Source organism: Megalopta genalis, chromosome 2 (assembly GCF_051020955.1).
Source record: "Megalopta genalis isolate 19385.01 chromosome 2, iyMegGena1_principal, whole genome shotgun sequence".
NCBI classification, from domain to species: Eukaryota; Metazoa; Arthropoda; class Insecta; order Hymenoptera; family Halictidae; genus Megalopta; species Megalopta genalis.
The window spans coordinates 28,680,579-28,696,157 of NC_135014.1; the positions used below are offsets into that span (position 1 = coordinate 28,680,579).

The following is a 15,579-nucleotide window of genomic DNA, read 5'->3' on the forward strand; positions in this document are numbered from 1 at the left end:
TCTCCTCTGTTCTTTTGGTCAACAACTTTCCAGGAAAAAGAACACGACGCGTGCGTGCGTGCGTGGAAAGCTGAGTCACTGCGCGCTCAAGTTCTCGCGATTCGCGCGAGTCCCACGGTGTTTTCTCGACGCGTTGGTCCTTGTCTCGGAGGATCCTGGCCACCTTGTCTCGCTACTTTTGACCGCGACGGCGCGGCGCGGCGGTTTCTCTCGACGTATTTTCTTGAATTCGACGATTCCCGCGACTCCTCGAGTCCCCGTGACCCCTTTTCGATCCCCCGTCCCGTCACTTTTACGACTTCGACGACGATGAATCATCTTCCAGGATCCCGAACGGCCGCGCGCGGCCCGCCGCACGGAGAAACGTCCAAGGAGACGAGACGCGCAAAATGACGGCAAAAAGACGAGCGGCGGCCGCCGCGCCGCGATGGAAGGAGAATCCGCTTAGAACTGCGGCCGCGGAGACAATGCCGCGCGACAAATGCGCCATGGCGCGCACAGTTTCCACGGGCATTTTTGTAATCGATACACAACCATTATCGTCGTTATTAACGTCGAAGGACGTGGCTTTACGCATCGGCGACCGCGACAACGAGCGGCCGAGCAACGAGCGCCCCGGCGAATTGATTCGACGACGCCAATGCGCGACGCGCCTAAGCGCATTCGAGAAAACCTATCGATTGTCCCTGAATGGATCGGCCGAGACGATCGAATCTGTCTCTCTCTCTCTCTCTCTCTCTCTCTCTCTCTCTCTCTCTCTCTTTCTCTCTCTCTGTTTCTCTCGGAAATCCTGCGAAGCGTAATCACGCAGCAACACGCGCGCCCGATCGCACACCGCCGCGCCGATTTTTTATCTCCCATGCCGCGGCGATTGCGATCCGCTCGAGCGACGGTCAGATGCGTTCTCTTTACGGCCGCAGCCGATTTAACGCGGTGCCCGCGATTCCGCAACGAGATCCTTGGGATCACCGAGGCCGCCAATCTACACCCCCGTTCGCGACAATTGTTTCTCTAAAACGTTTACCAATACCAGCGAACCGTCACGCGTGCTTCCGTCATTTTCGTCAAGACTGTTACGAATTCAATCGTCGGTGTGCCGGTTATGATTGTTGCAGCGCATCAATCTGCATAGAATAATGTCTCTCTAATTGACGCTCGGATTGTCCAGAAAAATTGAATAACCTTGACAATTTGGGGAGAGGAGATACGATTATTCGAGCCCTGCGGCTCGTTTTTGTAATAATAATAATTATTATTTAATTGTACCTCTTCTTCCCAAATTGTCCATTTTTTGGGGACAATCTGAGCGTCAGTTAGGGAGACATTATTGTATTTCCCTTATATTCTCCCTCTTTATCCATCTTGTCGCCCTTTTTTCTCTTTTCTCTCTCTTTCTTCTTGCATATTTTCTTTATATTTATTTTCTTATATTTTTCTTACATATTTTCTTGCTTTCCTCTCGCATAATTTCCTTTCTGTACTTTTATTTTATTCTATTTATATCAGTGGCTTTTTTATTTCTTACCTATTTATCGTCATTCTTGTTTCTTTTACAGGGTGTCCCAAAAATGTCTGGCAATTCGGAAGTAGGGAGTTCCTGAGGTCATTTCAAGTGAGTTTTTTTTTTCCTCCACAAAAATGCAATCCGCGGTTTTGCTTGCGAGTTATTAGCGAAAAACAGTGACCAACGAGAAGCGAGCTCGGCGGGCGCACTCGGACGGCCGAGCCAATCAGCGGAACTGGGAGCTTAACTCCGCCTCGCGCTGGCTGAGCTCGCTTCTCATTGGTCACCGTTCTTCGTTAATAACTCGCGAACGAAGCGAGTCAGCCAATGAGCGCGCGGAGCACAGTTCCGCTCATTGGCTCGGCTGGTACGAGGTGGCTTAGTTTATTATACATTAAAATTAAATATTAAAGATTAAAAATTAGAAATTAGGAATTAGAAATGACAGATGAAGAATTAAAAATTAGAAATTAAAGATTAACAGTTAGAAATTAAAAATTAGGAATTAGAAATTAACGATTAGAAATTGGGAATTAAAAATTAAGACATAAAAATTTGAAAATCAGGAATTAAAAATTAAAACTTAAAAATCGAAGATTGAAAATCATACTTAAATTTTAACTATCTTTCAAAAAGTGCAAGAGCTACACTGCGCAGAGTTAAAATATACCATACGACGAACTTCAGCCGTCCAATTTCGCTTTCATTAATTAAACGTCTTCGATATTGTGGGAATTTTTGCGATTGATATCCGGCGCTTGACGTGATAATCGATCCGGCGATTCGGCGAGCAACTTGCTAACGATCGAGTCCTGTTAGCCGACAGCCAGAATTCCCGTTCGATCGGTTGTCAAGTGATTTTGCCGGGTTCCATCAATAACGTATCGGGAGACAGATAAAAACCAAGACTCGTAGAGAAGGGAAGAGCGCCTCGCTCTCCTCAGAGCGAGCAAGAGAGAGAGAGAGAGAGAGAGAGAGAGAGAGAGAGAGAGAGAGAGAGAGAGAGAAAGACGAGAGGAAAAGAAAATGTGCAAGGAATTGCGCTTGAGGAACCGCTTCGCGGAGTGAAATTGCGGAGGACTTGGCCGGAGAGCCGCGCGGCGTGTGTCGGAGGCATATAAAATTGCAGCCGATCAAGCGGAATTGCGAGGCTGCGTCCGTGTTGCAGCTTGTGTTGCAGCTTGTCGCAGCGGAGAGTGCAGCGCGGCGGCAGCAGCAGCAGCAGCAGCGGCAGCGGTGTCGCCCACCTTGAAAACGAGAAGAAAGAGACACCGGCGCGCGGCGCATTCATCGGGCTCCTACGAATTAATCCTATTATAGCGGAAAGCCTCACCTTCGGCTGCCACATCATCGTCGTCTTCGTCTTCTTCGTCTTCGCGTTCGCCTTCGCCTTCGCCTTCGCCTTCGACGTTCGTTGGCGTCACCGTGTTCCTCTCCGTCGGACGCCGACGAGTTCCCTCGCAACGATCCCACACCGCGAAGCCGAAGCCTTTACGTAATATTAAGGAGGTTCCGTTTGTTTATGTAATCAGATCCCCCAGAAACCAGACGAGAGAAGTCCGACTAATCGACTTCTCGATTCGACGACGATCGCGATCCGAGAGACTGCAACAGAAATTACGCTCGCTGTTAATATATTATAATTCTTCCTAATTCTCATTGAGCTTTGAGAGACAACAATGGAGAATTTTGGAAGAGAATATACTGTGACAACGATGATTATAATTGTTGACCATCGGTAATTATAAAAATGAGCTGCGCGGCTCGGATGGTACAATGACTATTACATAAAATGACAACAGAATTATTATTTATTGATCGTTACATAAAGAACGCTCGTCCTTTAACTTTTCTGTTTGAACATGGACCGAAAATTTGATTAATTTAGATTAGTGTTTAAATGCTGCGTTTCGCAGACCTAGGCGAATTATATGCATACTGAATATTTTATCGAAACTGGTTCACGTTATTAAAACGCAAGCGTTAATGAAGAGAGTTAAAGAAAAAAGTATGCTAGTCCCTGTACCATAAACTAGAGAAAGATTCAAGTCGATTAGACCAGCTTGAAACAAGTTATATCGCGTTTTAAACGGTGATCGAATACTATTTTGCCAGGGATACAGTAATGTTTCCCTAACTGACGCTCAGTTTGTGCAGAAAAATAGATAATTTCGGAAGAGAAGATACGATTATTCGAGCCTTGCGACTCGTTTTTATAATTGTAGACAATTTATAGCTATAAAAATAAACCACAAAGCTCGAATAATCGCATCTCCTCTTCCCCAATTGTCCATTTTTCTGGACAATCCGAGCGTCAGTTAGAGAGACATTATATATATATGTATATGTATAAATAAACAGAAATTTTTCGAACAATCGTGGCTCGAAACGGTCGAGCCTCGAGAAACGTTCGGACCGACGGACTCGGCGGAACGAGAATTTCGAAGAAGAAGAAGAAGACGAAGCCCGCGAAGAAAACACCGCGGCGGAGCAACGAAACGATTATTGTATCGGGAAAGTTGTCCGGAAAGGGGCTGTGGAGGGGAGGGAGGGAAGCAGAATCGCTAATCGGATACTATCACCGTACGAGGAATGCGATAAATAATCGTCCGGTGGGAAGGGCGCCGTGGCCGCTCGGGCCTGCACTTTGCAGTTCGCAGTTTAGCGTTCGCGGTTTGCAGTTTGCGGGGAGCCAGAACCACGGAAATCAAACGGAATTCCACTCGCATTGCGTTACGCCGCATTCTCCGTGATCGGAGGCTCCTTGTACTTTCTAATTACGCGTTGGCTTCCCATTCGTCGTGAAGGTGGCTCGCAACGGACGAGCCGTGTCGCGATAACACGGCCCGATGCATTTTTCGTAACGAAGAGAACCGCCGTCGCCGCACCACCGCCGCACCACCGTCGCCTCGCCGCACTATCGTCGCACCACCGTCTCCCCGCCGCACCGCCGTCGCACCGCCGTCGCCCCGCCGCACTACCGCCGTACCGCCGTCGCCCCGCCGCACCGCCGTCGCCGACCGATTGTTTCGCGAACGTAAATTTCACCTGGCGTGTAAGCGCCCTCGCCGCCTCGCCGCGCTCGTGAAATCGAGAATACCGGCCGATCCGATCCGAGCAACGCGCGAGCGCGAGCGCGGCTCTCCTCTCTCTCTCTCTCTCTTCCTCTCTCTACCGAGAACCATGAATCATTCGGTTAACAGTCAATCATGTTAATTCGCTGTTCCGTATTAGCGAACGATATTAATTCACCTTGATTGCCTCTCTGACTCACGGCATGGGATTCGCGTTCTCGTCGCCGCAGGATTTCGAAATCCGTGTCCGTCTTTGCACCGTGAACCGCGCGCGATCGTCGACTGCGGGCCCCGGCGGTCTTCAGCGGACCCTTTTCAAGGTCGAGACAAAATCTTGCGACCAAGTTAGCGCATTATAAGCGATATGAACATGTACCAGAAAAACGCACGCTGAACATTTTCGTCGAAATCGCTTGCTACGATCTACAAACAATTAAACATCTTTTTTTAATTGTCGCGTAATAAAGTGCAGAAGAATGTGGACCAAAACCTTCGAGAAATTTCGAGACCTCGTCATCACTTATCTCGATTTCCAGTATTCCGTTTCGCCGTTCCAACGAATCTCGATCTAAAAATCTAAAAATAATCCTCCTATAATCCGCAAAAAATTCGAATCTTCTGATCCAATTTTAGAGAAGTTCTCTCTCTTTCTCTCTACACTTTGATCCGCCTCTCCCGCCCCTCCCGAATCGTCTCCGCGTCTCCGCGTTCCGACGACGTTCAAAAGACCGTCGGTCGCGGAATCGAGCTACTCCGCGTCGCGGAAATAAAAACGTCGACGAGTGACGGGGGGCTCGCGGGTGCCGGCGGCGGTTCGCCGGCAAAGCCAAGGCTCGCCTGATATCATCCTCGAAGAAGCAAGGACTATTAATACCGGCAAAGAGAGCCGCTGGAAATATTCAAGCGCGTTGCGCATTCGAAGGGAGAGATAGGTTCGCCGCGGATCTAAGTACACATGGCCGAGCGCGGGCGCGCGCGCTCGCGAGCGCACACACGTCCCGCGTCCCCCGCACACGTACGTTCCCCCCGTGGCGCGCACTGTGTACAGAGAAGACCGTGTTTGCACGGCGCGGAGATGAGAGAAGCGAGGAAAGGATGGAGGAAGATCCGTGCCACTCGGTCATTGGTGAACGTACCGTGCCGTACCGTGCCGTACCTCGCTGCATCGTATCCCCCTGCATCGCTGCATCCATTCCTCGAGCAGCAGCCACTTCGCACGGGACCCGAACGAAAAGAGAACCTCATCCTTCGTCGAGAGAGAGAGAGAGATTAGCTCGCAGCGCGCGACCCTGGCACCGAGGATCGGTCCTCACGACCCCGTCGGCGCTCGAATTTCTTAGCGAACCGTGCGAGATCTTCTTCGAAGCTCGCCACTTCGATGCAACGATGCAACAACCTTCGGATCGGAACGTTGACGCGTCCGCGAGTCGATCCTCGGCGGAACGAGACGAACGCGAAAGAGGGTTAAAAGCGCGTGGAAAGCAGGCTGGTGAATCACCACGATATCAGCGCGGTGTCACTTGACCCCCGGTGAGGCAAGTCGCCGCTTGCGAAACGCTCCGAGATATTTTATAAAACGTGAGAACCGCGGAGCCTTGAGTCTCCGATTACAAAATATTTTTCCGAGACGCGGCGAGAAGGGACGGGGACGGGAAGGGACGGGACCGGTCAGATCGAGGACTTTTCTGTTTGAAATCGGCCGCTGCGGGGAGAGAAGAGGGTAGGGAATAACTGTTCGTCACGTGCAACGTTCGCGAGGCTCGGCCATTAAGTCGAGCCCGCGCGCGTTCGCTCGTCTCCGCCGGGGCCCAAACTCGGGCCCGCATTAGAGGCCTCTCGGAGCCTGTTCGGTACCGGTAAGGTCAAAGGATATCACCTGGATGCCCCGCGTACACGCATCCGCGCGTCCCCGCCGCGAAAAATCGCCGAGCATCCGCTATACTTGACCTCTTACAGTAATCGCCGTGACAGTGCGCCGGCTGGCCGTCGCCGTTCCCGTCGCTGTCGCTCTATCCGCGCATGAAAACCGGAATCCCGAGAACAATTCTAAATCGTGACGCGTCGCGGACTTCGCTGGCTCGTCGATGATACAGAAGATTCTGCTTCGTGATTATCGCCGATGGAACGGAAAACCCTGTTCGTCGATAGTTGTCGATGGAACAGAAAATTCTGCTCGTCGAAGCTTGACGATGGCACAGACAATTCTACTAGGCGATGGAACAGAAAGTTCTGCTCGTCAAAGCTTGTCGATGGAACAGAAAATTCTACTAGGCGATGGCACAGAAAATTCTGCTCGTCAAAGCTTGTCGATGGAAAAGAAAATTCTGCTCGGCGATGGAACGGAAAATTCTGCTCGTCGAGGCTTGTCGATGGAGCAGAAAATTCAAACAAAAAACATCGCGGAAAATGGAGAACGAAGTGAACTTTCCGTCGAAGTCACCGGCGCGAGCGAAGAAGTTATCGAGGTTCTCTTCTTTGCTACTCAAACACCGAAGAGAAACTCTTCGAGCGGAGACGACGTGTCTCGAAAAAACCGTTTCAAACACTGCTCAACTCGCGAGAGAGAGAGAGAGAGAGAGAGAGAGAGAGAACACGCGAGATGGGTCGTTGTTACGGACCGAGTTGGAGCATATTTGAAGAACTGTAACAATTTCATATCGGGTTTTCATGTTTATCGAATTTTTAAAGCTCAAAATAGCTTGCGTACGAATCGTCGACTCATTTAGGTGCAAGGGGTTAAGGGTGGTGCACGTTTTTCCCCCCGATGGGAAGAGCAATTTAACCATTGGCTCGACGGAGGGATAGACCGAAGAATTTGCGAGTCGCTCGCTCGCTCGCGCGCGCGCCATTCGAATTGCCTCGAAATTCAGATTCCCGTATTCCCGTGTACGGCGAGGTCAAAGGATATCAACCGCGGTGCGCGCACATCCTGCCGACGGGAAGAACGCGGCTTTGGGTCCCGGTGAGTTGACCCCTGCCGGTAGTATCCTCTCTCTCCCCTCTCTCGTCTTTCTCGCCGGTCCTGTCTCCCTCTCTTTCACTCTTTTTCACTCGCGCTCTGTCTCACGGTCTTTCTCTCTCTCTCTCTCTCTCTCTTTCTCTCTCTCTCTCCCGCTCTATCTTTCTCTCCCGCTCTGTCTTTCTCTCCCGCTCTCCCTTTCTCTCTCTCTGTCTCTCCCGCTCTATCTTTCTCTCCCGCTCTCTCTCTCTCTCTCCCGCTCTTCCTCTCTTCCTCTCTCTTTCTCTCCCGCTCTCCCTATCTTTCTCCCTCGCTCTTCCTCTCCTGCTCTTTCTATCTCTCTTTCTACCTCTCTTTCTCTCTCTCTCTCTCTCTCTCTCGTCCTCTCTCCAACTACGATTCTCGGAGCCGCGAGCGTGGCCGTACGTGTACACGCTTAGAATCTAGGTAAAGCCGCGGCGCCGCGCCGCGCCGCGCCGGTAGACCGTTAAGGTTCGATCACTTAAACGTACGACACGAAAGGGGAGGGCATGCAGCCGGCGAAGGTGTAGGAGGAGAGCCGGTGCTCTCTGCATACCTGCGTGCGAAGGTGTGTAGAACGGAGGGAGGGCTCCAAATGTCAGAAAGAATCGAGCGGAATCGGCCGAGTGAGCGGATAGAACAGGATCGTCCGAACAACAAGCATCGTTACGTTCGGTTACGTTACGTTGCCCGGAACCGGGCACCGGGCTCCCTGGAACCCGAGGGGCCTCCCCCCTCGCGCCCACGGCTGCACCTATCTCTCGCTAAAACGATCGATATTAATCGATCCGTCGCTTCCCAGGTGGCGAGTCCCCGCGATTTCTATCCGGCGAGCGATCGTCGATGTACCCGGAAACTATTCGACGACCAATTCCACGTATTTCTGTGTACAGAGTGTCCCGAAAACGTTTTGCCATTCGGAAATGGGCGGAGAAGCGTTCCTGAGATAATTTCAAGCAACTTTTTCCTCAGCGAAAATGCGATCCGAGGCTTCGTTTACGAGTTATCGACGAAAAACGGGGACCAATGAGAGGCGAGCCCGGCTGCCGCGTGATCAGCTGGCGCGAGGCAGCCGAGCCAATCAGCGGAACTGGGCGTCGCGCGTCGGCCGCGCTCGTCTCGTATTGGCCGGTGTTTTTCGCTAATAACTCGCGAACGAAGCCGCGGATCGCATTTTCGCAAAGGAAAAAGTTGCTCCAAATGAGCCGAGGAATCCTAATTTCCGGATCGCGAGACATTTTCGGGACATCTTGTACGATGATCGATCCGGAGACTCATTCGAGTAATTGCTAGTTGCGAGTACCATCGATCGATCGATAGATCGGGCACGACCGCCGGTTTTGTCTCTCGGCGAACCGCTTCCGGGAATTATGCAATTAGGCTAAGTAGTCCCGCGAGCGAGCTTGTAACACTTAATCGCGTGTACTTCCCCGTAATTAGACCGCGGGTGCCCGTGTTCCCCTTATTATAGAAACAAATACGGACGCGTGCCCGCGTGCCGTGCACACACACACCCACACACACACGCACAGAGGATTTAAACACGGCCGCTAAACGCTCGTCGACGCGCCGACCGATCCGCGATTGTTCTCGCGGTTCTGCCGCGTTCGCGGCGCAATAACGGGACGTTGCTAACCCTTTCGGTGGAGGCGGATCTACATAAATCGTCGGGCGCGAATTCGATTCGCGATGCCATGCCGGGTGTTCGGCGTTGCGAACGGAACGGGAGAGATTCCGGGAGAGACGCTCGTCGTGGCGAGATTCGTCGCCGTTCGTCGCGGCGAACGCGCGAGGCCGGCCGAGGCGAGAGGTGCGCGAGCGAACGAACGGAACGAACGAACGAACGAACGCAAAAGGAAAGGTGCACCGTTGCACTTGTACCTCGGTGGCTCTCGCTGCTCGGTGCTCCGAGAGAGCCGCGGAGCAGCGCCGGCTCTCCCGCCGCGCCGCGCCACGCCGCGCCGGTGCATTCTAATCGAGTGACTATAATTAAGCTCGCGAAGCTCGTATTGGCGCCACGCGAGTGTTCCCGTCGAGACGTGACGGCGAACCTCGATTTATCAAACGCGTCGAGAACGAATCCGCGAAACTCGCCGAGGCACCGATTTATCCTTATGGACGGAACCGCGAGTCACTCGCGTCGAACTCGCGTCGAACTCGCGTCGATGCCTCAGAGTTGCCCACTAGGTTAGATGCAGTCCCGCGATGCTCGCTGATAGCTGAGGCAAAACTGCGAAATAGATCATGCTCAATCTCGTGTGCTCGTCGCACGAAAACGTTCGTTTCTTCGACGGATCGCTGATCAAGTTTAAATCGCCTTCGTTAAGCTTACCACAGCCACGTGGAGAAAATCCAATGTAGAGCTAATCAATGCGCAGCTAATTAAATTTAAGAGAGCTGATCTTTAAATTTTTGTATATTTTATAATTAATTTTTACGTCACCCTCATTCTTATATTAAATGCATTTTTTACCTAATTTAAAATTATGTTCTCTGTTAAAATAAATAAATAGAGTGATGAATGAATAAATAAATAAACAAGTAAATAGACAAATAAATAGACAAATGAATAAATAAATAGACAGCTAAATAGACAAATGAATAAATCAAAAGACAACTAAATAAACAACTAAATAGATAAATAGACAACTAAATAGATAAATAAATAGACAAGTAAATAAAAAAATAGACAAATAAATAATTAATACAGAATATTGGCTTAAATCGCTGGAATTCGGAAGCTTTGATCACGATACTCTCCCTTGCCTACAATATTTTTAACCATTTACTTGCTTTAATCACTACGTTTTTTGTAACAGTTACATTGATTAGCACTTCTTTAAAGAAAGACAGAAAAATGAAAATAACAAGGTAACAATGAACGGAGATAGAATGAAACCGTCAGTACTAATATATGAATTAGATAATAAAGATAATAGTAATATGAGTAACATATCAGCAACAATAATAACAATAGAAGGACTAATCACCTTGACATAACCTTCACATAACAATAATAACAATAATAAAAATAATAATAGTAATATCATTAATAACACTAATAAAAATAATAATAGTAATATCATTAATAACAATAATATGAAGAATTAAGAATAATCGCGACCAACAGCGACGGCAGAACGTCTCAGCGAAGCGAAAGAATATTCGAAAGAAATGATCAGAAGGCACCACGATATTCCGGTCGCCTGGCGAGCACGACAAGGCTTGAATCGGGAACCCATTTCGGCAGCGAATGTCTCGATTCTCGCTGTCGATCGCGGATGGCCGGACGTCCGGTCCCGATCGGGCCAATGGGAGAGCCCTAATGTCCCACGATATTACAACACGGCTGAACGCCGTGAATCGTCTCGCCGATCGGTTCTGCCATTTCTAAGCCGCCGATAGATACCGAGACCCCGAAGAGCACATCGATTCGACCCTAATAGCCGGAATAATTCCAGCCGCCGACACACGCGAAAGCGAGCATCCAATGCGAGCTTCCATTTATCGATGCAACCGTTCTTCTCGTTTTTTTTTATTCCTGCCTCGTCTCCGGCACAGCCGGGGCTCTCCACGTCGGAGCCTCGCGACACATTTCTCTATCTAGCGAACGATCTCCTCGAATTTCTCGATGGGTTTCCATCCACGACGAGGCGAAACGCGCTCGTCGACGGATGCTCGAAGTCCCGTCGGGATTTTCGTCGGGACTCCCGCCGATTCAGGACATCATTTTTCCTCTCTATCGAGGAAACGGAGAACTCCGGTCGACGTAGAACTTCGTAGAAGTTCGGTCAATTTCGGCCGTCCGAATGAGATTTTTATAAATGTCAATAATTCGCGCTCGCGCCCATTTGCAGTCGAAAAATCCGAAACAGCTTTTCCGACCAGCTCTTCCGACCTTATTCTCGTTTCGTATAAGTTGGTGAAAGTCCTGTCGGGATTCTCGCTGATTCAGGACATCATTTTTCCTCTCTATCGAGGAAACGGAGAACTCCGGTCGACGTAGAACTTCGTAGAAGTTCGGTCAATTTCGGGCGTCCGAATAAGATTTTTGTAAATGTTAATAATTCGCGCTCGCGGCCATTTGCACTCGAAAAATCCGAAACAGCTTTTCCGACTAACCCTTTCGATCTTATTCTCGTTTCGTATAAATTGGTGAAAGTCCTGTCGGGATCCCCGCTGATTCAGGACATAATTTTTCCTCTCTATCGAGGAAACGGAGAACTCCGGTCGACGTAGAACTTCGTAGAAGTTCGGTCAATTTCGGGCGTCCGAATGAGATTTTTATAAATGTTAATAATTCGCGCTCGCGGCCATTTGCACTCGAAAAATCCGAAACAGCTTTTCCGACTAACCCTTTCGACCTTATTCTCGTCTCGTATAAATTGGTGAAAGTCCTGTCGGGATCCCCGCCGATTCAGGACATCATTTTTCCTCTCTATCGAGGAAACGTAGAACTTCGTAGAAGTTCAGTCAACTTCGACCGTCCGAATAAGATTTTTATAAACGTCAATAATTCGCGCTCGCGGCCATTTGCACTCGAAAAATCCGAAACAGCTTTCCCGACCAGCCCTTCCGACCTTATTCTCGTTCCGTATAACTCGGTGAAACAGTTATTTAGTAAAATAACAATGTAACCAGTCTTTCGAAACAGAAAGAACGTCGACAACGCGAATATTGTTATTATACGCGACGCAAGAATTTTTTAATGGCGCCGCGAAGTCGCCGCTCGATTGCGAAGGGGTTGAAATTTCGACGCGGCGGCGCGCGTCGAACAGAAGCGAGAAAAACGAGGACAGCGGGTTGTAATTCGCGGGCATTCGGCGCGGAAAGTTGTTATTATTGAGGAGGCAAAAGGAACGGAAGGGTGAGAAGGGAGAAGAGAAGAGGAGAGAAGAGCGAATACCGAATCACGTAGCAACGTGTGTCCCGGCAACGAAAACTCTGCGACGGACCGCGGATGTCCGTCGGCCATCGAGAAGAAGCGTAATCGGGGCCCCGGCGTGTTCGCCTGAAAAGAACCGACGCGGCGCGTTCGTCAGGCTATGGGTGCACCGGTTATCGACGATAATGGACCGGGGATCGATTCGTACGTACGTATCGTACGCACGGTAACCGTGTAAAAGCCGGCGGAGCATAGTAGTCGAGTCGTGGGAATCGATCGGATTACATCCGCCCAATTAATTTTCTTTTTTCTTCTTTTTTTTTCATTCTTTCCTTCGTCCTTTTTCACGCTGGAACACCGACTCCGCCGCTCTCGACGCGCCGGCGTCCAGCCGCCCTTCCATCCCCCTCCCCCCCGGTTCGCCCCTCCGGGCGCCGCCGTGCCCCTCGACAAAGCGCCGTCGCATTTTTACGAGAGAGGAGAGAGAGAAGCTCTCTCCCTCGCTCTCTCTCTCTCTCTCTCTCTCTCTCTCTCTGTGTGTGTGTGTGTGTGTGTGTGTGTGTGTGTGTGTGTGTGTGCGCGTGTGTGTGTCGTCGTTCTCTTTCACCGCGCCGTATGATCTCGTTTGACCCGGTGCAACGAGCTGCAACGCGATGCAACGCGCGCCAACGAGCCGACTCTTCGTTCGGAGGGGGCACCGGAAGCGGGTCCCCCCCCCCGACGCCGTGTTTTCGGCGCGTCCCCCGCGCAGATCCGCTCGAAGGACGTCGTCCGACGTGGGTGGACGCGTCGACGTTCCGCGATTCCGTGGCGGACGATTCGATTGAACGACCGATCGATTTGCGAACCGGGCCCTTAAACTAACCTTTCGCAAGCCTTCTTGAAAGAGAATATATGACTCGGGGTGTAATAAATATTATATTGTATTTTATCGCGTTCGAAGATATATCAGACTTTGTTAGTTGCTTTGTAACGATTGTTTATAAATATATGCACAGGCTGAACCACTGTTCTCGAATAGAAATACTAAAACAAATTTGTATAATAATTAAATATTATAATAACTATAATATTTAAATTATTATTAAATTATTATAATATATAATGATATTTAAATTATTATTAAATTATTATAATATATAATAATATTTAAATTATTATTAAATTATTATAATATATAATAATATTTAAATTATTTTGTTAAATTATTATAATATATAATAATAATATATAATATCATTCGAAATAAGAAATTAGTTTATACGCCCTGATCGTGCTAATAAACTCCAAATGCCGTAGGCTATAGCGATTACTGTGATCCGGGTACTCTGGCATACACAAGATATGTTAAAATAATGTTAAAATGATACCAGGAACTGAATTAGCAAATTTGTTTAATATCGCTTATTTCGTTATTTTAGTTTCGACGAGGCTGAATTGAACAAAATGAATGCCATAAAGTTAGTTGCGTTTACTAGAACTGTTGAACTATGTTGAATTCAGAGTTAAAGCGGCTTCGATCGTAAAGGTTTGAAAATTACGATACAGTTAAATGAACGTCCACTTTCGAATTCGTATTTACGAGACGAGAATTTATTCGCGTCGCAACTTATTTCGCGATTGGCCGACTTCGGAGAATAATTCTATAAATTAATGCATTTATGTTATATAATATCACATTATATTACATTAATATAATATATAATATAATATAATATAATATAATATAATATAATATAATATAATATAATATAATATAATATAATATAATATAACATAAATTAATATTATATTATATTAATTTATATTGTGTTATATTAGTTAATATTATATTATATTAATTCATATTATGTGATATTAATTAATATTATATTGTATTAATTCATATTATGTGATATTAATTAATATTATATTATATTAATTCATATTATGTGATATTAATTAATATCATATTATATTAATTTACATTATATCATATTAATTTATATTAATGACAATTACTCAAATAATCGCAGCGGTTCCCCTCTGACACGCAACGGCGTAGCGTTGCTCGCGCGCGCGCGCGATGCGAACAATGTCCGACCACCACACGCGGAAGTTCGAGTAACAGCGTAAGAATTATGGAAGAATTATTGTCCGGTCGCGGAATAGAAGCCGCGTCAACATGAATACGAACTTGCGCGACCGTGTGCTCGAAGGGGAGAGCATAAAATTCTGTCGAGGGGGAAAAACGAACGGGGAGAACGGCGCGACGCGAGATGGGAGACGAGATAGAAGAGGAGAGCATAAATTGATTAGAGAACGAAACAGGCGAAAAGGAGCAACGTGAACAATGTTGCACGCAAGGGCGAGGTTCGGCGTGCAAGCGCCGTCATTACACCTAACCCGTATTTATGCACCGGGTCCCCGGCACGTTATTATTACCCTTATCGCGTTCGTTACCGCGAACACCGACGGAGTTCCACGGGAAGGGGGGAGGCTGCGTTGCGAAAACTCGGATGAAAAGTATCTCCGAAATCTGTTCGACTCGGTGGAGAGATCGTGGATCCGCGTGGATCGGTGGGAATTCTCGACAAATGCACTTTGTGCTGCGATTTTTTAAGTTACTTTGTGTCTTTTCTTCGCGATTAGATTGTCTTTTTTCGTAATTGCTTTGTCCTCTTTAGTAATTACTTTATCTTCTTTAGTAATTACTTTGTCTCCTTTAGTAATTACTTTGTTTTTTTAACGATTACTTTGTCTTCTTCGATAATTACTTTGTCGGTCTTTTCATAATTGCTTTGCGTTATTTAGTAATTACTTTGTATTCTTTTCATAATTACGTTGCCTTTTTTCCATAATTGCTTTATCTTCTTTTCATAATTGCTTTGTCTTCTTTAGTAATTACTTTGCCTGCTTTTCACAATTACTTTGCCTTCTTCATTAATTACTTTGTCTTCTTTAATAATTACTTTGTCTTCTTTAATAATTACTTTGTCTTCTTTAATAATTACCTTGTCGTTCTTTTCATAATTGCTTTGTCTTCTTTAGTAATTACTTTGCCCGCTTTTCACAATTACTTTGTCTTCTTCAGTAATTACTTTGTCTTCTTCAATAATTACTTTGTCTTCTTCAGTAATTACTTTGTCTTCTTTAA

General features: G+C 47.6%; 1 long non-coding RNA gene across 1 annotated transcript in view; it reads right to left on the reverse strand.

Annotated features, from left to right (window-relative positions):
• Positions 1-15,579, reverse strand: part of LOC117229983 (uncharacterized) — a 47,860-nt gene that overhangs the window by 19,730 nt on the left and 12,551 nt on the right. The window contains exon 2 of the long non-coding RNA XR_004492680.2: positions 2,838-3,109. This is a non-coding gene — a long non-coding RNA (uncharacterized LOC117229983). The remainder of the gene's footprint in view (positions 1-2,837; positions 3,110-15,579) is intronic.